This window comes from Pinus tabuliformis, chromosome 1_2 (assembly GCF_031772625.1).
Source record: "Pinus tabuliformis cultivar Carrire ecotype Pingquan chromosome 1_2, CPIR1, whole genome shotgun sequence".
NCBI classification, from domain to species: Eukaryota; Viridiplantae; Streptophyta; class Pinopsida; order Pinales; family Pinaceae; genus Pinus; species Pinus tabuliformis.
Window position 1 is genome coordinate 148248241 of NC_142298.1, and position 23745 is coordinate 148271985.

Sequence of the window (23745 nt, forward strand, 5' to 3'; positions counted from 1 at the left end):
GTGATTTCAAACAAAATCAGTAATTTTTTCTTTTTGGAGGAAGGGAGTTTGGGGAGTCTTGGCAAAAGGATAGTCTTCGTAGAAATGGAATTTTTTAGAGGGTTTCTGACAAAGATTTACTTATATTGGGATCCTTTCTATTTTCGCTAGTGCATCGATTATTGGGGAATTCCCTTTCGATGTCTAAGTTGTCATGTGACTGGTCATTTGTTTGCGGAAGGTCCTTGGAGGTTTGACTTCAAGCATCTTAGGGAAACAAGGCATGAAGTAGTGGGTAATTTATTCAAAGAAAATCCGATACAGGAAAATATCAACTATTTGGATAGTATCGAACCTTTGGTTTTAGGTACTTGTCAATCTGTTCCTCCTATTAATGATGTTGCTTCTCTAAATGTTTCTGTTGTTAATAAGGATCATTTTGTTGTTGAGAACATCATTTCTACGAAATGTAAAAATCCTGTCATTTGGGAGGGTTATTTGGGGAACCCATTATCCTTGTCATCGACCATAGAAATCCATAAGGGATCGACTACACCGGTCCATGAATGCAGCGTTTCTTCCTCTAATATCATGGACAAGGATCAGGAGGGAGGGGCACTCAATCCTATCGAGGCCTTTTCTTCTTCTCCTATAAGAGTTAGGGTTTTCTCGGGGAATACATATCTCCTGGTGTCTGAAGACATGGAGTTGAGCAATCTGGCGAGGAATGAGTCCATCATTTTGGAGCCTCTTACTATTAAGAAATCGTTTTTCCCAAAGATGAGGTTTTTATGAGTCCAAATTCCAAGAAAAAAATAACAATTAGGAAGAAGAAAGGTACAAAATACAAAAGTGTTAAATTGTTCAATGCTTCCTTTTGACCTTCTCTCGTCTTTTTTGGAGTCGCTATAGGATTCCCATCCTCTAGAAGGTCTCTTCGTAATATATTTTATATGAAAAATCCAACAATAGTGCTTTTTCAAGAGACTATGGTCCATAGGGATAAGGCTTTGGATTTCTTGTCAAAGATTTGTCCACAATGGAATGTGTTTGCGACTAGCGCTTTAGGTTTAAGGGGGGGACTGACCGCAATTTGGGACCATAAAATCATCAACTTCAGAGCTTATAAATCATTTGTAGGGATTATTTTATCAACATATTCAAGAGGGTCAAGTTTGTGACTTCATATCCTCAACATTTATGCATATTTTTTTGACAAAAAGTTGTTCTGGGACCATCTTGATGCCAGTGGTATGTTGGATTTGAGCTCATTAATCCTGGCTGGTGTTCTCAACATGACTATGGAATGAAATGAGGTTTGGGGTCACAAAAGTAAAGAGGATAAGTTGGGGGTATATTTCAAGGATATTTTTGCTCAAAATTCATTATTGGACTTCATTTCGGTTCCAAAATGACCTACTTGGAGGAATGGTTGCTCGGGGATCGAGGGGGTTTGCAAAAGGCTGTATTGATTTTTTGTCCAACTAGATTTGGTCGGTAGATTGGGGAATTTGATTTCTTGGATATACAATTCCTATATTTCTGACCACAACCTGATTTTTATGGAATGGACTGGGGAGAGCGATAACAAAGCATATCCATTTAAATTCAACCATTCTTGGTTGAACGAAAATATTTTGTTGACTTGATCTAGGTTACTTGTGTTGGTAAACATAATTAGTTTCGGTCTTCATAATTGTCATTATACTCATGTAAATATGTATATCTTATGTAATAGAAGAAAGAAAAAATATTATTTTAAAGCATGGGTTTCATGCTTCTTTTGATTGGTCTTCTAGGTAAGGCATGTTTTTTATGCTTCTAGGGTTTTCCATGTCATATGATTTATTTTCATGAGTCAATGTCATTTATATAAGACTCATTTGGGCAAAATGTACCATGCAAAAGAATTTATTTTGAGTCAAGACAGTTAAAATAACCCTCCTAGCACAAGTCGGTCTTGCCAGAGACAAGTCGGTCCAAAGAGGGCTATTTGACCTCCACAATTGAGTATAAATAGAAGTTGTTCGACCTCATTGGGCAATCAATTCGATATGGAATCAAGAAGTTCGATCTGAGGTTCGAAATTCAAGAAGAAAGTCTAGAAAGGCAAGGAGAAAAGACGTTGAAACAAGAAGGAAGTAAAATTGAAGTTTTGGTCAAGATTTTGCCCTAATTTCTTTCACACATGTGAAGATTCTGAGATGTTGTAGGGGCCAAAGTTGTATACCTACTGTAGGTCTAAAATATTGAAGATGGGGGCTGAAATTATGAGTTTTGTGCAGTTTTGGAAGGGTTTGACTCTTGTTGACTTGGCTGGACTTTGACCTAATTAGAAGGGCTGACTTGGTGCTATAGGAGGCTTTGGTATTGAGGTTTGGGTCTTGGTTTTCTCATTTGAAGCAGATTCTATAAGAAGGTTTTCCCCTTGGAGGGGTTTTTCCCTAGCTTGGAGCCTAATTTTTGTGTCCACTGTCTTTATTGTTTTTGCACTTGAAAATTGCTTGATGAGGAAGATCTAATAAAGTAACATAAGGAGATAAATGAAGTTCACAAGAAATTATTAAGGTTAAGGAGAAATTGAATTAATAGATGCCCTATTGCATTCTCCAACATGGTTTCAGAGCTAAGGTGATCTAGAGAAGGCAGTGAGAAGGACACAAATAAGGGTTTGCTTATTAAGGGGAATCATTTATAGAAGGATAAAAGAAAAGAAGAAGAAGACCTATTAACTTAGAAGGACGATCACTACATTGAAGAAGACCCAATTATCAAGTTCTCATCAAGGAAATACAAAAGTTCTTGTTGGAGTTCTCTAGTATACTTCATCATCTTGGAAAAGAAGGAAGCACCAAGAAGTCTTGGGATCATTATTCACTCTTTGAATAAGACATCATTATTAAATGCATCCAAGAAGATATCATTCTAGGACATATTTTGAAGTCTCATTGGAGGTCTTGAAAGCATCAAGATAGTTGGAGACATCATCTAGAAAGAGGAATCTTCGTTAACAAATAAGTGGTATATTGTTTTCTATTTCTCAATTTGCAAATAACATGGCTACTTTTTGCAAGGAAAGCAACAATCTTGTGGGATAAACTAATTTCCTATAATGGAAGAAGAGGATTGACTTGGCACTCATAGAGAATGAAGTAATGGAATATGTTCTCGGTGAAGTTGCTGAACCAAGCTAAGAGAAGCCTCAAGAATTAGAAAAGTACAAGAAGGGGAAGTAAGAGCATAAAGGTTCATCGTTGAATCAATTAAAGGTCATCTTGTTCCCTTTATTGCTAATCTAACGACATCAAGAGCCATGTATGACAAGTTGGTAAAGTTGTACTCTATAAGTACACAAGGTCAAAATATTTCATTGAGGACTCAACTATATATAATAAGGAAATCAAAGGATGAAGACATGGCTACCTATCTAATGAAGATCTCACAAATAAGAGACCAATTGCAAGGGCTTGGGGAGACTATTACAACCTTTGAAATGAATATCTGTGTACCAAATGCTTTGTCCCTTGATTGGAGTAGTTTTGAAACAAGCATCTACTTGAAGAAAGATACTACACCTTTTGATGAATTGTGGGCTCAATGTATATTGGAAGAATTTAGGATCAATGCAAAGGATGATATTGAATCAAATGAAATATATCAAGCCTTCATTGAAAGAACCAAGAAGTTGAAGAAATGAAAGTTTGGAAAGTCCACGAAGAAGATGAACATGTCCAAAATTGAATGCTTTGGATGCAATAAGTATGGACACTTTAGAAGGGATTGTCCAAACAATAAAGTGAACAAAAGAAGGAAGGAAATAAGCGAAGCTCACATAACTGATGAAAGGGGAGAACTTGAGAAGAAGCCGAAAGGAGAAGATCCCAAGAATCGCTATTATTGAAGGAAGTCTCATCTCGGTCAGGTGCTTTATGAATTTTTGTCTTTCTTTTATTAAGTAGAAAGTAGAGTATCATGCATTATTTTTCTAGAAGAATCTTGATTTTGTAAAAAGCATGACATCATAGATATAAGCACATGATAGTAGAAAGATTAAAATCTACTTGTTAAATTTGTTTTGTGAAGGACCATCTAGTTTAAAGAGAATGATAAGTTTGGAACCATATTGCATATTATAGTTCATCCGAGCATTTTCTAACATCATGTTAGAGGTAGTCATTCTGCAAAGAAATATCAACAAGGTCCTATAAGAATCGTCATTATGGAAGATTCTCAGAAGCAACATTATGACTGGTATATATTCCATTTAGTTTGGAAACACTAGTTCTAAAGGATGAAGGAATGCTAATGGTCAAGTTTCAGTATGAAAGATATAATGAAAGTCTTTCTCTTCTTGGAAAAGGAAACTTATCTTTGTCAAATATAAGAAGCAAGCTCGATGAAAGGTCGACTAGATGATCATATGAAAAGCAAAGGTATTCATATTTAAAATTGTTCTTCCCTAGAAAATGGTTCATATCTACAAGAATCATGAAGGAAGAGTTAGTTATGAATGTGCTTGGTAAGTCTTCGATATGGCTGCATGATGCTTGAAAGAAGAAATATGACATACTTTGGAATGAATGGAGATCAAGACTCTCACAAAATTTCATATAAAAATGTTGATAAACATCAAGTATAATCTCCGAAAGAAAATGAGTTAACAATGAAAACTCCAAGGAAGATATTGTAGCTTGGTAATAAAGTTTGATCCATGGGCACTCTAATTAAAAGGAACGCATGGAAGTATTCTTATATAACGTGGAGATGAATCATATGAAAGGAAGTTGATCTCAAGGTACTCAAGTATGCAAATATTATGATGAAAATAGGCCATCATGATAAGGTAAGCTTGGTATTAATGTTTTCATATTGGTTATGATAATGACCAAAGGAAAGCGATGTACAGGATTGATGGCTTGAACCCTATCACAAGATGGAAGAAAGAATATGGATCCATGGTATCCATGAAGGAAGAAAGCTTGATATAATGAGATGCAAAGGAAATAGGGAGCCATGCAACTATCTCCATGAAGAATTGGTCACTGATGCATGTATGAAGATAAGCTATACAACTTGTGTTTATGACTTCCAAATTGGAAGGAAGCCAAGAATCTCTCCTATATTTGAGAGGAGTAAAGGAGTCTCTTTAAATAGGAGCAAGGATCTATTCCCTAATCAAGAGGGAATGGGGATCTACTCTCTGCATAAGAGAAATGTTGAGGTAAAAAATGGGCCTCAAAACCGAAATGTACAACAAAAATCAATTTTATAAGAACCAATAGGATAAAACATGACAATGCCAACCATGGGGGATGATTCACCATTTTTGGAGTAATAAGGTAAAAGATAAAAAATAAAAAATAAAAAATAAAAAATAATAAAACTACTTTTTCAACTTATATCCATACGATTTTACTCAAATTTCGAGCGAGAGCACTCATTGGATGCATAATTTAATTTTTCATCCAAGGAGTATCGATGTTGCATACTTTCGATACACCCTACTACACGAAAAATGTGGAATACATGAAAAACAGTGATTGCAATCACATTATTTCATGTATTTCACATTTTCCGTGTAGCAAGGTCCATCGAAAGTATGAAACATGGGTACTCCTCATATGCAAAATTAATTTTTTCATCCAACAAATATTCCTGATCAAAATTTGAGTAAAATCGTAGGGAGATAAGTTGAAAATAAAAGTAGAAAAAGTAGGTAAGCTAATATTATTTATTTTTTCCACTATTATTTTATAATATTCCTTAGGATACTCATTTTAGACTTCAAAATTTCTCTAATGGGTTGAGAGGGAGTGATGATGAACATCACATTTGTAATCTCTTCTTCATATGTCATGCACTTGACCAAGACTAACAACCATAAGTCTAAGTGAAGCCTATGGAGGGAGAATGGAATATGGAGGATTGGAAAAGAGTATGTGATTTCCTTGGGGATAGAAAAATCCAAGATAAGAAATGGACCGACATTCTTTGAGGACTGGACATGTATCCAAGATAAGAGTGGCCATAGATGAATGATATTATTTGAGGATTGGGAATCCAAGATAAAAATAGTCCTGAAAGGACATACCTAGTGAACATTCAGATGGGGTATGCGCCTTGTAGAGATAATGTGGTATCTCATGTAAAACCTCCCAACATTATTCTCTTATATATGAAATAACTTGTCAAAGTTAAGGCCTTACTATGTTGACAATGCTGGTCATGATGTTGATACTTAAATATGGCTTACCAATTCGACTCTTCTTGTGAGAACTCTTTAGTTTGAGAATAACTATGTACCAAGATGTATAATTATGAATACCTACCTAGTTAAGAGGGAATGTTGGAAAATGTAACTAGTTTCGGTTTTCATAATTGCCTTTGTAATCATGTCAATATTGATATCTTATGTAATAGAAGAAGGACAAATTATTATTTTAAAGCATGGTTTTAATGCTTCTTTTGATTGGTCTTCTAGGTAAAGCATGTTCTTCATGCTTCTAGGGTTTGTGACATCATAATATTTATTGTCATGAGTCAAGAGAGTCAATGTCATGTATATAAGACCCATTTGGGCAAAATTCACCATGTAAAAGGATTTATTTTGAGTCAAGGCAGTCAAAATAAGCCTCCTAGCACAAGTCGGCCCTGCCAGAGACAAGTTGGCCCAATGAGGGCTATTTGACCTCCACAGAAGAGTATAAATATAAGCTGTTCGACCTCATTTGACAACCAATTCCATTTGTAATCAAGAAGTTTGATCTAAGGTGCAAAATTCAAAAAGAAAGTATAGAAAGGCAAGGAGAAAAGAAGTTGGAGTAAGAAGGAAGAAAAATCAAAGTTTTGGTCAAGGTTTTGCCCTAATTTCTCTCACATGTGCAAATATTCTGAGCTACTATAAGGGCTAAGTTGCAGACCTACTGCATGTTCGAAATATTGAAGTTGGGGGCCAAAATTCTGAGTTTGGTGCAATTCTGGAAGGGTTTGACTCTTGTTGACTTGGCTGGACTTTGACCTAATTGGAAGGGCTTCTTGGAGGGTTGACTTGGTGCTAGAGGAGGCTTTGATATTGAGGTTTGGGTCTTGGCTTTCTCATTTGAAGCATATTCTATAAGAAGAGAAGATATTTTCTGGGTTTCCCCTTTTTGCCCTAGCTTGGAGCCTAATTTATGTGTCCATTATTTTTATTGTTTTTACACTTGATAATTGTTTGATGAAGAAGATCTAATAAAGTAAAACTAGAAGATAAATAAATATCACAAGAAATTATTAAGGTTAAGGAGAAATTAAATTAATAGCTACCCTATTGCATTCTCAAATAACTTAGAAAATTATCACATCTACTCGAGGGTCTTCTTGTATGGAGGTTACCTATTATAAATTTTAATTGTTAAAGTGAGCTATAAGGTAGTGGGTTAGCAAGCAAAAGAAGACATTAGTTAGGCAATTGATCTCGATCGAAAATATGATTAATTCCTTGACAAGTACGAAGACCCAGTTAGAGTCCATGCTAGGAATCAAGATTTTAGCCTCTTACCATGAAATTTTAATATCAAAAGAGCCCATTGATTAGTGTCTGCCAATGGCCAAAGGTTTCCTATGTCAAAGAGTCATTGGTGTCAGAAGGCTAGTCAGTCAAAAGTTGGGAGGGGTTTTTGTCTACGATACTTGGTTCAATTAATATTTCAGGTGAAATCATTAGATGGAGCTTTGCATTAGCTTTCCAATGAGCTATAGATATCCCCAAATAGATCTCAGACTCAAAAGATAGAGAAAATTAGAGGTTTTGGAGAGATCAAACAACATAGGCCAGAGAAAATCGTTGATATTGAAAATCGATGATCGGAGGTTCCAAATCCCGCATCCCGTAATTCAGAGGTCCATAAAATATAGCATATCAGTGTTCCGTGATTGACTATTTGCAATTGAGGTAGAGTGACCACATTTCAAAAACGCCAATTTGCGATTGCGATATGAAATAAAATTCTCCAGATTGCGACATAAATAGGCTTCCAGTGTTAAAGTGTTGGGAAGGTCGATTTTTTTTTTACAAAGGATTTGCTCGCAAAAACAAAGAAGGCTGGCCTTTTCTCTCTCCTCCCAAAGGGACGCATGTCGCATAGCAATTAGATCTGATAAAGGACACGCGAAAAACATAGACTGGATCCGATTAGATACACGTGGCAGTCAATTATTAGCTCCGATAAGGACCACATGGAGGATGACATCAACAATGGCATGGTAGTATGGTGGACACGTGGCAGGTAGATTCAACGTTTTCAGGGGTCAGAAGGGGCCAAAAAAGGGTGACATGTGTCACCACTCATAGGTTGACACGTGGTAGTGATGTGGCATTAATGACGTCACGTATCGATGTTCAACGAAAATGAAATATGTGCACCAAGTTAGACCGCCGATTGGAAATTGCCGGGAGAGGAGCTTTGATATGGGAGTTGACATATGATCATAACTTTCAAAGGGACCAAGGTCTATTGGCACAAGTCGAGCAGCGGAAAGAAGGCGTGTTATATGTGGTTTTTGTGTTAAAGTCATGAAATTGGGTGGAAAGGTTAATACATATTTTTTTATGAAAACAAAGGCGTGGGCCCTCCATCATCCCTTCTCCACATGGATCGGGCATGTCATGGATTGAAGATCGAAAGTTTCAAAATGTGCAACCAAATGTGACATTTCGAAATCCCCGACACTGAAGTTCCGATATTCAAAGGGGACCAGGTGCATAGTTATGTGGTTCTATGGTCCTATATGTGCCTAATGCGATATCACAAATAATCGACCCCCATCCCAACCAAAGGATTTAGCCCTAAAGGGATTGGCCCTAAGATCTCAATCTCTTATCATAAAGGATTCCGCCTAAGCCTTGGGGGTTAGGTAGATCGCAAAAAACTCCATCGTTACATAGTCCAAAAGAAGGAAGCTCCGATATATTGGACCTGATTTTCCCTTTGGTAATAGAAAAGAAGAAATGTATGAAAACATGTCGAGAAGAATTACTACACAGTTGCAGTGAAAAGCAGAGGAGCTGTTGTTTCCTTTTTTTCATCCTGATGACAGAGGGACCTGATAAGTTTGAAGAGCCGACAAAGCAAGAAATAAATGAACCAAGGCATCTGGAGATTTTATGCTATTTCTAACAATGTTTTTAGCATGATGGTAGACTGTTGCAGTTTTTTCCACAAGCACCATTTTGAATTGCTGTGTCTGATTTTTGATGTAAACACTAAGTTTTGTTGTCTTGAGTTTCCATTTGTTCTGAATGGATAACTCATTCATTGAATATGGTCATAGAATATTTCACATTGTAAGCCTATTTAATATGATGAAAGGCAATGTAGAAGGGTTGATTATTGATTGATTAGTGCTGGAAGAGAGACTATTTTGTATTTTCAAGTGAATAGAAGAAGGCCGAGGCTATTTTTCCAGGGATTCTTGTGTCATATTTCTATTGGTATGTGTGTTATCTCTGTCATTATTATTATTACTTATGTTTCTGTGGTACTAAGATAGTTCTTCATGCTCAGATAAGAGAATTTGCAGAATTCACCTTGTGCTCTGCTTTGTATCTGCTGAACATTTATGTATCTCTTGTTCTTCTAAAGGAAATTTGAATTCATCCCAGTTTGATGCTCATCTTGTCACCTCTAATTTTATATTCATCCATTACTACAACGAAATTTGTTAATTACCAATAGAGCTGAATACCTTGCCCCTGAAGATATCATCATCATCCCTTATTCATTTGAATCATTACAAAAGATGAACCTGTTCGAAGTGGGTTTTCCTTCCTTCACTTACCTTCAAGCCACCACTTAAATTTATCCTTTCGTCATCATAACTAGCCTGAAATCCAAACTACTTAGCCAATTTATCCCTGATTCATTTGAATCATTACAAAAGATGAACCTTTTCGAAGTGGGTTTTCCTTCCTTCACTTACCTTCAAGCCACCACTTAAATCTATCCTTTCGCCATCATAACTAGCCTGAAATCCAAACTACTTAGCCAATTTATTGACTGAAATAATATAGAGAGAGCCTTCTCTAAAGCTAGAAGGGCTCGAATCTAGCTTGCAAGTGGTTTGTGGTTACCTCTGGGTTTCCTTCCTACAGCCTAAGGAAATTACAAAGTGCTAACGTTTTGGCGCCACTGCCAGGGAATGAGAGATGAATTTTCCCTGGGAAGTTGTATTGTTTTGAGAGTTTCATCCTAGTCCTAAAGGTGACAGGTTGCTAGGTATTCATAGGCTATGACCTTGAAGATCACCCAATTTTGTGTTAAATCTGGCTGCATGCAAACCTATGTAAGAAAATATGGCTTCTAAGAGGTATACTAGGTGAAATCCTGACCCCAACCCTCCAGTGATTGTGAATGATCCTGAAAGATTGCTTAGGAAGGAGAGAACTTTTGTGGAGATTCAACCAAGTAATATCCCTTTGGAGAGATCTTCTAATTTGCCAAAAAATTCTACTATAGATAATAAATTACATCTTTCTTTTGAGGCTCCTTTGCCCAGAACTAGATCTGAATCCTGTATTCCCGAAGCTCTGGTGAATTCATCCATTGTTAGTCCTCACATCCTTCTTCCGGAAACAAATCTTAGTAGAAATATATTACAAAAATTCAATAAGCTTGAAGTTCTAGTTAGTAAAGTCCAACAGACTACTGAGAGAGCAATCTTTTCTCAAAAAATAGTCCATTCACAAACTACAACCCCTGTTATCTTGGCGACTCCTATCAGTTTAAATTTTAGTACAATTGTTGCATCACTTGTCATTCCTACACCACCTGTTGTTCCTACATCATCTGTTGTAGCATCCATCCACCAAGCTATTCCATCCTCCTCCATTCCATTTACATCATCAACAAGTTCCTCAACTACCCAAGTAGTAGTTATGGTAGAAAGATATTCCCCTTAGGCTCTACCCGCTCAGTTGCATGATTTACCCTAGAATTATGGCCAGATACTTCCCCAATATGATGGTACAAGAGAGATCACTGCTCAACAACATGTGGATAAGGTGAATGATTTCATAGACCTGGAGGAAGTAGATGAGGAAGATTTTAGAATGAGACTATTTGCTCAAAGTTTCTCTGGTGAAGTCAAGAAGTGGTTCAGAACCATTCGTGTTGGAACCCTTGCTAGTTTTCAAGAAATGGAGGATGGTTTCCTAGCTAGATGGGTTGAGAAGAATAATTTATTACAGATCCTTGCCGAGTATAATAATTTGAAAAGGCAGCCTGGTGAAACAGTCCAGGATTTCTCAACACGTTTCAACAAGGTATACAATTCCATACCTGCTGACATAAAGCCTCCTCCTGGATTAGCCTTGCTCCATTATCCTAATGCTTTTGATGCTGAGATGGCATACCAACTCAGAGAGAGAAATCCATCGACACTTGAAGACATGTAGAACGTTGTAGTTAGTGTAGAAGCCAATTTGTTGGTGAAGAAGTCCAAAATGAAGTTGGAGAGGAAAGTAACTATAAAAGAAGAGCCTGCTTCTTCCTTTGATGCAAAGTTTGACACCTTGGTCAAAAAAATGGAGAAGATGATGGAAAATATGGCATTAACTGATCGAGATGCTATTAGAGAGCCTCAAACTAGTCCCCAAATCCAAAATCCTAATTTTCGGAGACAACCACAGATGCAAAACAAGCCGAGGGAGTAGAAAGGTCTAGAGAAATCACAACAGCAGATAAGGTCACCATTCCAGCAGAATTATGCTCAGGATTAGGATGAGGAAGATGAACAATCACCACAGGAGCAAATACTTTTCTTTAGCGATGAACAAGGAACGATGTATGTGACCAAGGAGGAGGAGCAAGAATAAGAGCAGTGTGAAAATATTATGACAGAAGAGGAAGAAAGGCTACTTGCCTAGTCCCATGATGACATAATGATGGTTGAATCCAAAGAGTATAGAAAGGGGTATCAAAACGCCATCATGCAGGTCCAAAGATAGTACAATCTAAGAAGTAGGAATGTGGGAGGTAGTGCGAAAAAATTTGCTAGAAATAATGCAACAAAGAAAGATGTGCCGGCTAGTATTGTGAAGAAAGATGTTCCTAGTAGCAACAATAGAAATAAAGATCCTTCGATCACAATTTTGCAGAGGAAAGAGAATCCTCCAAAGGAGGCTGCAGACAAGAAAGATGTTGTTCCAAAGGAGGTAGAGAAAGCACCAAATCCTTTTAATTTTGAGACTGAGCTTGCAAAGTTGAAAATCTCCATTCCCCTTGGTGAATTGTTGAAAAATGATCAATACAAAGCCCAAATTATAAAGGCATTGATAATTGATAAAGCCTCTGATACTGTCAATATAGTTGATGATCATCCAACTATCATTTTTGGGCCGAGGATTGATGACAAAAGCCAGGATGGGGATGTGCCTCCTTTTTATGTTAGTTTGAATGTGCATGATCAGATATTGCACAATGCTATGCTGGATTCCGGGGCTTCACACAATTTGATGCCGAAAGTGATTATGGAGAGGTTGGGACTTGATATCACTAGGCCTTACAAAGACCTATATTCTTTTGATTCCAACAAGGTGAAGTTCCTGGGATTGATCAAAGATTTGGTAGTCTTTAACTTAGATTCCTTCCAAGAGTATGGTGATGGACATCTTTGTAGCAGACATACCTCCTAAATATTGTATTCTCTTATCAAGGTCATGGATGGTGAAGCTACATGGTGCAATTCAGACCGATGTCTTACATCATCGTATCAATCTTTGTTGGTTAGATGAGGAGGTTGTACAAAGAACCACTCATGAAATATATGATCAACAACAAGGAGAAGCCTACAAATCATCCAGTATATGCTGTTCATTTAAATTTAGATTCTTTTATTTAATTTAATTTTAGTTGTTCCGATGTAGAAGAGAAAAGTATAGTTTTGTTATTCGAGGTAGAAGAAGATAATGTAGAATAGATCAACGAGCAAGTTGAAGAACAACGCTGCAAAACGGTTCAAGAAGAGTTTGAAGTTTTGAAGGAGAAAGAACCAAATCAACACCTTTGGACCATGCATTTTGATCGAGCAGTAAGCAGAGAAGGTGCTGGGGCTAGTATATGGATAGTTAGCCAAGTAGTCGTAAAGACCACTCTATTCATACAAGTTGGTTTTTGACTGTACCAACAATGTGGCGGAATATGAAACACTCCTTTTGGGCTTGCAAGCTTGGAAGAAAGAAGGAGCCAAAAGGATAACTTTTTACGGGGATTTAGAGTTGGGCATCAGGGAAGTCAAAGGAGAATATCAAACAAAACATCCTCAGATGCGTGCTTACCACAATGCGGTTCTAGATTGCTTGCCAAGTTTTTCTAAATATAGTTTTTCAGTTGTTCCTAGAAAAGAAAACGCAGTTTCAGATTCCTTAGCCACATCGACCTCTGATTTTGAGAGTTCTAGCAATGTTAAGGGCAAGTACAAGGTGGAAGTAAAATACAGACCCAATTTCTCTGATAACATGAAGTATTGGAAAGTCTTTGAAAATGACATCAATTGGAAAATTTCTTGTTGATGAAGGAGGAATTTTCCAAGATGAGATTGGAAAAGGACCGTGGATGGGAAGATGTAGATAAGGAGAGCTTCATAAATAAGATGACAAAAGAATTGGACAAGCAAGGGACAAAACTGAAAGTGTTGCAGTTGAAAGACAATGTCATTCCAAGAGGGCTAGTACCTTTGGAAGAGATTTTTGATTAGAATGATGTGGCCAAGAAGCCAAAGTTGGTGCCTACTAGAGAAGGAGTATGTAGGAATTTACAGGGTAAGTTCCTCGAACAGAACACCAAAGGACACCACTCACAAACAGATCACAGATCAATACACCAGTACTTTTGACGTGGTTAAAACCTTCAAAGAGGGAAACAGTCCACGGCCTGAGCCAACACGGCCACTTCAGGCAATTTATTAATAAAAGAATGAAAATTTACATAAGCTTCTCTCATGAACGGTTAACCTACAAATGACCCTCCATGCTCTTTAAATAGAGATCATGGACCAATCGGGTGTTAAGCCATGGATAAAGTGTCGGTAATACCGAGGAGAGAATGAACCGTCGGATCACTACATATCATGACCATCGGATTGTAAGTTACAAAATGTACATAGTAAAGAAACACACTTTACCTAACTCTATACTAGACCAAGTTATACTTAACTATTTCCTATGTGTTAGAATATCCTAACATCCCCCCTTAAGAACAACTTGGGATAGGATTGAAGGATTTACAAATATGACACAATAGGAGAAGGAAGGAGGCACTAGACCCTATCCCCCCTTAGTGACAACTTCCTGAACTCCAAACATAATTCAAAGTTTAATGAACTTTACCTCTGTGAGAGCCTTTGTAAAGATGTCTACAACTTGATCATCTGTTGAACAATATTGCACTTCAAGAACATGGTCGTGGATGAGCTTTCTGATGAAGTGCATGTGTAGTTCAATGTGTTTGCTGCGCTGATGTTGGAATGGATCTTTACATAGTTGAATGGCACTTTGATTATCACACCAAAGTGTAGTCGGATGTTGCTGCTGAAATCCAAACTCTGACAGGATCTGACAAAGCCACAAGGCTTCCTTACTAACTTCTATGGCACCATGATATTCTGCTTCTGCTGAAGAAAGAGAAATGGCACCTTGTTTCTTGCAAGTCCATGTAATAGGTCCTGAACCAAGAGTGAACACATAACCTGCAATAGACTTCCGATCATCAGGGTCACCATCCCAATCGGAATCAGTGAAACCAACCAATAGAGGAGATGCTTCAGCATTGTAATGAATCCCAAATTGAACTGTACCTCGAACATAACGAAGTATTCTTTTAGCTGCCTTCCAATGACTTTCACGTGGGTTTTTCATAAACCGAGCAACAAGTCCAACAACAAAGGAAAGGTCAGGACGAGTATGGGTTAGATACAAAAGTTTTCCTACAAGTTGACGGAATAAGGTAGCATCAACTTCAGGAGAAGTACAAGTGACTGAAAGTTTGACTCCAGACTGAAAGGGAGAAGGGGCTGGCTTACAGTCTTCCATGTGAAAATGGCGTAGAATATCACAAGCATACTTGGATTGGGAAAGGGAAATACCTTCCTTGGATTGCAAGACTTGAAGACCAAGAAAATAATGTAAGTGTCCTAAGTCTGTCATTTCAAACTTCCTTTTAAGGCTAGACTTCACATGGTTTATGAGGTTGGGATCACTACCATTCAGGATAAGATCATCAACATAAAGAACAAGAATGATAAGAGACTTGCCCACTTTCTTGGTGTAGACAGTATTGTCAGAATGACACCTAGAAAAGCCATTTTCTAAAAGAAAGTTATCCATTTTGGCATACCAAGCTCGAGGAGCTTGCTTGAGACCATAAAGGGATTTCTTAAGCCGACATACAAGGCTGGAGTCTGTTTGTATAAAGCCAATAGGTTGTTCCATATAGATTTCTTCATGTAAGTCCCCATGCAAGAAGGCAGATTTAACATCCATCTGATGGACTTCCCATTTGAAAGAGGCAACAAGGGAAAGAACAAGGCGGATAGAGTTCATTTTGGCAACAGGGGAGAAGGTTTCAGTGTAGTCAATGCCTTCAACTTGTGAAAAACCCTTAGCAACAAGACGAGCTTTATGTTTATCAACTTTCCCATCTGGTTCATACTTGGTTCTATAAACCCATTTGCATCTAACAAGTTTTCGTCCCTTTGGTAGAGGAACAAGATCCCATGTATCATTTGCCAATAATGAATGATATTCTTCATTCATAGCTGCTTACCAATCTGGATGGCCTGAAGCTTCTACAAAGGTGTCAGGATCATAATTCACTGAAGCTTGAGCCAGTAAAGAAGAGGCTCTCTCGAACTGAGAACGTGTACGTCGCTGATCTATAGGATCACCGACAAGATCACTTGCTGCATCCCGAGTAGCACGGACCCATTTTGGAAGCTGAGGAGCTGAAGGAGGATCCTGAGAAGGTGGGGGAGGATTGTCATCCTCACTTTCATCATCTGAAGAAGAAATATTTTCAAAAGTATAAGAGATAGGTAGAGGTGGCACATCTGCCGAACTAGGCTCGTAGGCCGAAATATTTTCAGCAAACTTTACATATCTTCTAATGATAACATTCTTGGACTTAAGTGGAATAAGTCTATATCCTTTGACATCTTCAGAATATCCAACAAAAATACATTTTTCACTCTTAGGTTCTAAAGATTTATGTTTCTCATCTGGAATGTGGGCCCATGCTTCACTTCCAAAAACACGAAAGTGACTTACATCTGGTTTAATTGAGCTCCATGCTTCTTCTGGAGTGATATTCTTTAAAACCTTAGTAGGAGTGCGATTTATTATGTAATTTGCACAGTTAATTGCTTCTGCCCAATAATTAAGACTAAGTCCTTTAGATTGAAGCATACAATTAGCCATTTCCTTTAAGGTGCGATTCTTCCTTTCAGCTACACCATTTTGTTGTGGAGTATATGGAATAGTATGTTGCATTTGAATTCCATGCTCAGTGCAAAAGTTGATGAAGTTGTTTTTAACATATTCTCCGCCATTATCAGATCTTAGCTTAAGAATTTGATGTCCAGATTGTTTTTCAACAAAGGCCTTAAAGGCCAAGAACATGTTAAATACTTCACTCTTGAGTTTTAAGAAGTATACCCAGTGCGTCTGGAGAAATCATCAATGAAAGTTAAGAAATACTTGTAGCCAGAGAATGAAACAACTGGAAGTGGACCACATAAATCACTATGCACGAGCTGTAAAGCGGCTGAGGCGTGCCAAGAGGCACGTTTTTCAAAACTGTCCCGATGATGTTTTCCGAGTACACATCTGGAACAAACACCATCTCTGCAAGATACCATTGGAAGATCTGTCACCATATTTTCTTTACAGAGATTTTGAAGAGAGCGATAGTTTAAGTGACCAAATCGCTCATGCCAAAGTTTGCTCACTTCATCGTTATGAGCAACAAATACTGAGGGAAGATTTGATTACCCAAAGTTGTGAAACTTATACAACCTTGTAGAATCATCAGCAATGCCAGTAGCTAAAATCTGTCTAGGATCTCTTAGGTCCTTAATTACAACATCGTGAGGTGAAAATTCAACGATTTTACCTTCACCTGAATGGGTTATCTGATATATAGATAGAAGGTTGTAGGATAAGGTTGGAACACATAATACATCATTAAACTGACCATTGTCTATATGAACAGTTCCAGTCCCTACAACACTAAGAGATCTATCATCACCAACATATATATTTTTGGTGTTACAATCATTTAAAGAAGAAAACATGGCTTTGTTTTTGGCCATGTGATAAGAAGCTCCAGAATCAATGAGCCACTCATGAGAATGAGAAGAAGAAGATACATTTAGTGCATAGCCAGACCGAGATGCTTGACAACCACATGCAGAAAGTGCCATTCCTGAAGATGAATTTGAAGTTGAAGAGTGCTCCAAATGGATGTTATGCTTCTTCATTGCTGCTTCCAAGGCTTCCATCTTCTTAAAGAATTTGGATTCTAAGTGGCCATCTCGATTACAAAAGTTGCAATGTCTATCAGTCTTCTTCTCTTTGTTTTTATTTGTCTTATCATTTTGTTGAAATGATTTTTCATTTTGAGGCTGAAATTGCTTAGGACCCTTGTTTGGTTTAGGACCATTCTTTTTAGGATACAACTTCTTAGGATTCTTTGGATTTGGTTGCTGCTGGGCGGCTAACGCTTTCTTAGAAGAGTTTCCAAGATTAAGAAGACCAAGGTGTAAGAGTTTTTCTTGTTCTCTTATTAAAGAATCACAAAAAGAATCAAAGGAAGGGGACTTGTAGTCTTGTCCTTGAGAAATGAAGGCTTCTCTTGTAGAATGGAAGGTGGAAACAAACACAGAGTAGGTTGGTCCCAACTTAATAAGAATGGAATATATAAGGTTACTATCTTCTTTCTTAACCTTAACACCTTCCAAGAGAAGTCTAAGAGTCTTGAACTTGGACAAAAAATCTTCAATGCAAGAAAAATTAATGGGGTCCAATGTAAGCAACTCATTTTCAAGTTGATGGGCTCTAAGTTCATTTTTAATTCCAAAGACTTTAGTAATCTGTTTCATTGCTTCATCAGGGGCATCAAGTTTTGCAATATGGAATCTAAGATCTGGAGAAATAGACATCCCTATCAATCCACGTGCTCGATCTTGCCTATTTTCCCATTTAGCTGCCTTATATTCATCTTTCGGTTTGGTTTCTTGGCTTGTGGCTATTCTGTAGAGACCTTTACTTCTGAGTAAATCCACAATGTAGGACCACCATTGGAAGTAGTTGGTGCTGTCAAGAATAACTTGGCATGGACTTTCCATTTTAACAGAAAATGAAGATATAGATGCTGAAACTAAGTGTTCCAATGGAAAGATCTCGGAAAATTAGGCCGTTTCAAAAAAACGGTTCTAAAAACGGCTTCCGGATGAAGAAGTTATGGCTTTTTGAAAAAAAATCGATGAAGATGCCGACGAAGTGCGAGAATATGCGGAAATGAAAAAAAACGCCACATTTCCAACAAAAAGGAGATTTGAACTTAAGATCTCTACTCTCATAAATTAGCTTTGAACCAAGTGAGCTATACAAAAAGTTTGAGAGAGAGAGAGAGAGAGAGTTGAACTCAAGACCTCTACTCTCATAAATTAGCTTTGAACCAAGTGAGCTATACAAAAAGTTTGAGAGAGGGGAGGGGGGGGGGGGGGGGGGGGGGTGGGGGTTGAAGCTTTGGGTTGCGTGCTTGCTTTGAGAAAGCTCTTTTTCCCTACAAAACAAAAAAACACAAAACCCAACATGAACATACAAAAAAAATGAACCTTACGGCTCGAAGTTAGCTTTAGCCGGAAACTAAATATTTTCCTCAATGTTTCTGATTTTCCGAGATCACACTAAGGCGCAGCGGAAAAGAGCATACGCATGAGAAAAATCCTTCCTTTCTGTTTCTGATTTGCCCAGATCGCACAGGGTCGCGGGGCAAAGAGCATACGCAGAAATGAAAGGTATATATCCGGTAATAAAAAAAGCTAAATAAACCGAAACCGAAATAAACAGAGAGAAAATAACTGTAAACTGCAAATAAACACTGTATACCTCCAGATCTTAAAAATGACGCAGCTAGGGCTACCGGAAACCTTTTCGCGTGAAACGAAAGGGGTTCCTCACTGGAACAGATGCTCCCAACACAATAGAGCAGTCCTCTCGGCCCGAAAGCAGTCAGAAACAATAGATCTAGGAAACGGTAGTCGGATGCAGTTCTACCGGCTTCAGATTTGGATCACCAATGGACGCGACCCTCAAATAGCTCCGATACCATGTAGGAATTTACAGGGTAAGTTCCTCAGACAGAACACCAAAGGACACCGCTCACAAACAGATCAAAGATCAATACACCAGTACTTTTGACGTGGTTAAAACCCTCAAAGAGGGAAACAGTCCACGGCCTGAGCCAACGCGGCCACTTCAGGCAATTTATTAATAAAAGAATGAAAATTTACATAAGCTTCTCTCATGAACGGTTAACCTACAAATGACCCTCCATGCTCTTTAAATAGAGATCATGGACCAATCGGGTGTTAAGCCACGGATCAAGTGTTGCTAATACCAAGGAGAGAATGAACCGTCAGATCACTACATATCGTGACCGTCGGATTGTAAGTTACAAAATGTACATAGTAAAGAAACACACTTTACCTAACTCTATACTAGACCAAGTTATATTTAACTATTTCCTATGTGTCGGAATATCCTAACAAAGTAGAAGAATGCAACATAGGCACAACAAATAACCCAAATATGATTTAGTTATTGAAGACTTTGAGTCTGGAGATGAAGCAAATTTTTTTGGACTTATTGAGAGAATTTTCTGATGTATTTTCCTGGAGTTATGAAAACTTGAAAGTGTGTGAAAGGAGAATCATCCAACATATAATATTGATCAAAGAAGATCAAAATCATTTTAAACAGAAGCTGCGGAGGACTAACCCGGTTCTGTTGCCTTTGATTGAGATGAAGGTAAGAAAGATATTTGATGTTGGCATTATAATACCTCTCAGATTTTCAAATTCGTTATCTAACTTGGTACGAGTCAGACAAAGATGGGAGAAATCAGATTATGCATGGATTTTAGAAACTTGAATAGGGTATCACTCAAGGACAACTATCCACTACCAAAAATGGATCACATCCTTCACAAAGTGGTGGGTGCAAGGAGAATGTCATTGTTGGATGGTTTTTCAGGGTATAACTAGATTTTGGTTCACTCGGAAGACCAAGATAAGACTACATTTACTACACCATGGGGGACCTTCAAATATGCCAAGATGCCATTTGGTTTGATGAACGCAGGAGCAACATTTCAGCGAGCTATGGACATAGCTTTCGCGAAGGAGAAGGACAAATTTTTAGTAATATATCTTGATGATATTACTATCTATTCGCAGTCAGACGAGGAGCATTTGCAACACTTGAGGGTGGTTCTCGAAAAGTGCAGAAAATATGGCATTTCATTAAATCCCAAAAAATATTTGTTTGGGCTGGAGGAAGGTAAGTTGTTAGGCCATATAATTTCGAGAGACGACATCAAGATTGATCCAAGCATAATTTCAGCCATTCAGAAAATGGATATTCCCAGAAGTAAGAAGGAGATTCAGTCTTTTATTGGTAGGATAAATTTTTTAAGGAGGTTTATTCCCAATCTGGCAGAAATTTTAAGGAAAATTACAGACATGTTAAAGAAGGACAATGAAGTGAAATGGAATGAAGAAAGCAAAAAATATTTTGATGAAGTTAAATCTACATTGTCCTGTGCTCCTACACTAGTTAGTCCGGATTACACACGTGAGTTTATCATCTTTTCTTTTGCTTCAGAGAACAATGTTGTTGCTGTTTTAATGCAGAAAAATCAGTAAGGAGAGGAATAACCAATTTCATTTTTATCATAACTCTTCGAGAAGCTGCTCTTAAATATGATATTATGGAAAAATGGGCCTTCGCTCTAGTGAAAGCTCTGAAATATTTTCGAATTTATGTTCTACATTCACATATTATTGCTTATGTACCAAGTACAACACGTTGGTTGCTAAATTTTCCCACTTTTTACCTGTCTTTTTATCCCTTTCTTGTACTCATTTCATGTCCTTGTTGGTCGATTTGTATTCTAAACAACAAAGGTATAGCTATTGTCATGTCTTTGTGAATTGTTAATCGATGAAGCGTAGTCGTAGGGGATTATTTCCTAAAGCGACTTGCTAACTTAAGTTTCCTTGTAGATTTGAAGGAATGATGATCAAGACCATGATTCAACATATGATGACTATCGAGCTAGCAGCGCTATCTTTGGATATCAGTTGCAACGGTGGTTCAAATTATCGACCAACATAAGTGCTATCTTTATATTCTGTTATATCTCAAGAATCACTATGCATTTGTAGGCAGACAACTTCCGTAATCTTAGGCACTGTTAGTTGTTAAATGAAATGTATAAGTAGTGTTACGGGGATGGGAAAGCCACCGCGAAGAGATACACGAGAATTATGTGCTGTAACAACAGAGCTCTGTAATGTTATTTCGATTAATACAATTGCTGTTTTTCTAAGTATTTTATAGTTCTTTATCTTGCCGCAGCCCTAATTAGGAAGTTGGGCCCACTCTCCTGACTAGGCGCTATTGGATTAGTTGTGTGCGTAGGTTTATTTCTATTGTGTTATTTCCTTGTTGTGCAATGATTTTAGTGTGTTGCTGTGAGTCTTAACTTGTTGTTACTCTGATTGCTGTTACAGTTATTACTTGTTGTTACACATTGTTATGTTTATGATTGAATGTTCAATGCTGGGTAGGGAAACTATGGCCTACATATACCTTGCATGATAGCCTTGAAATAATCAATTGAGCCCCGGGTTGACAATTAATGTGGAATTGGGTGAATTGTATGATTCATATATGAACACCAACATTTTGGCGCCGTTGCCGGAGAGGCTATCGAAGGTGCGAAAGTACGACTGATATTGACCAGAGAACCACTCTCTCATCCTAGGGAGGGAATTTTTTCACCTTGCTCCAGGTCTTGAGCATTAGATTGTTTTTTTATTCCATAGGAATCACTCTTTCGTCCTGGGAAGGGAAGTTTCTTTTCACCCTATTTTAGGTCCCGAGCTTAGATTTTGTGGTTGGTTTGTTTTCCTTTCTTTCTTTCTTTTTAGGGGCCACTCTCTCGTCTTGGGGAGGGAAGTTTTCACCTTGCTCCAGGTCCTAAGCTTTCAATTTGCTTGAATGTTTTCCTTTTATTTTTTGATTGCATGAACAAAGATAAAAAAATGGGGTAGAGGAAGATCCCCAAAAAGAGGAAGGAAAGATCTAGGAAGAATTACCTATATCCAAGAAATCATTTCAAAATTTGAATCAAGAGCATTGTTGTGAGCTGCTGTTAGGGTGAGATCTCATACGAGATCTAGAGGGTAGTTAGTTTCACAACCAAAACCTCCCCCAATAACAGAAGCACAATTTAGGGAAGAAGTAGCAAGTAGAGGATCGGGGAATTGAACATTGTGAGTTCAGAAGAAGAAGAAAACTTGAGGGAATTCACTGCACCATTTGATCGAGGAAGTGCTGTTAAACAGACTCAACCGCGCATTATAGAACAACCAGAACTTGTTGAGATTCCAAGTGAATATTGGAAGATATTCATGGCTCCTGCAACTTCTTCGATCGAGTTCCCAATTGGAGATATCAGGGGTGATGTGCCTATGAAGCCTATTCCTTTGACAACATTACCTAACTTTCATGGTCTTTCTTCTGAAGATCCGAACACATCCATTTTTGAATTCGATGTTGTCTGTTAGGGGTATGAATATATTTATGATGCCCTTGAAGATATTCCCCGCCACTTTGAAGTGAACAACTTTGAGATGGTTCATGGGTTTAGGGGGGAAATCTATTACTACATGGGATGATATGAAGACGATTTTCCTCGAAAAGTATCAAGACTACTGCAAATCCTGAGATGTTAAGGAAGAAATCTTTAAGATTATGTAGAAAGAGGATGAGAACATGGAGGACTTTGTGGAACGTTTCAAATACAGTTTGCAGAGATCAGGCCATAGTGATCTGGATAAGGACATCTTGAAGATAATTTTTCTCCGGGCACTAAGGGAGGAATCTTTGGAACTTTTGAACGTAGTAGGAAAGGGAGATATATCAAAGGAAGAATTCAACACCATCTGCGAATTGTGCATTAAGTGTTCACGTGGAGCTGCGAGGCATAGGCAGGGGATCCAAACCCTCAAGACATCCAACGATGGAGTTACGAAAGCAAAAATTGGAAACTTGCTGGACAACTTGAGGACTGATATCTTGAGCACACTGTCCTCACAACTGGACATTTTATAGGTGAAACAGAAGCAGATGGAAGAAGAGAAGGCTATGTCTATTTTATACCCTCAATGCAGGAAGAAGCATCCGCTAAAGGAATGTCCATTGAATACTGTTGAGACTTGTGTGATATGTGAACATAGTCATTCCACTAGCTTCTGTCCATCTCTGCTTGGGTTGAAGGAAGTTTTTCAGTGAGAAAATGAAGAGGTAGATCAGATGTACTTCAAGGGATCAAGGAAACCATGGAAAACCTGACCATAGAACATGAATCAATGTATGCCTTAAGACCTATATTAGTATTTTAATTTTTGACCTCAATCTATACCTTTTTCACCTTCATGGTT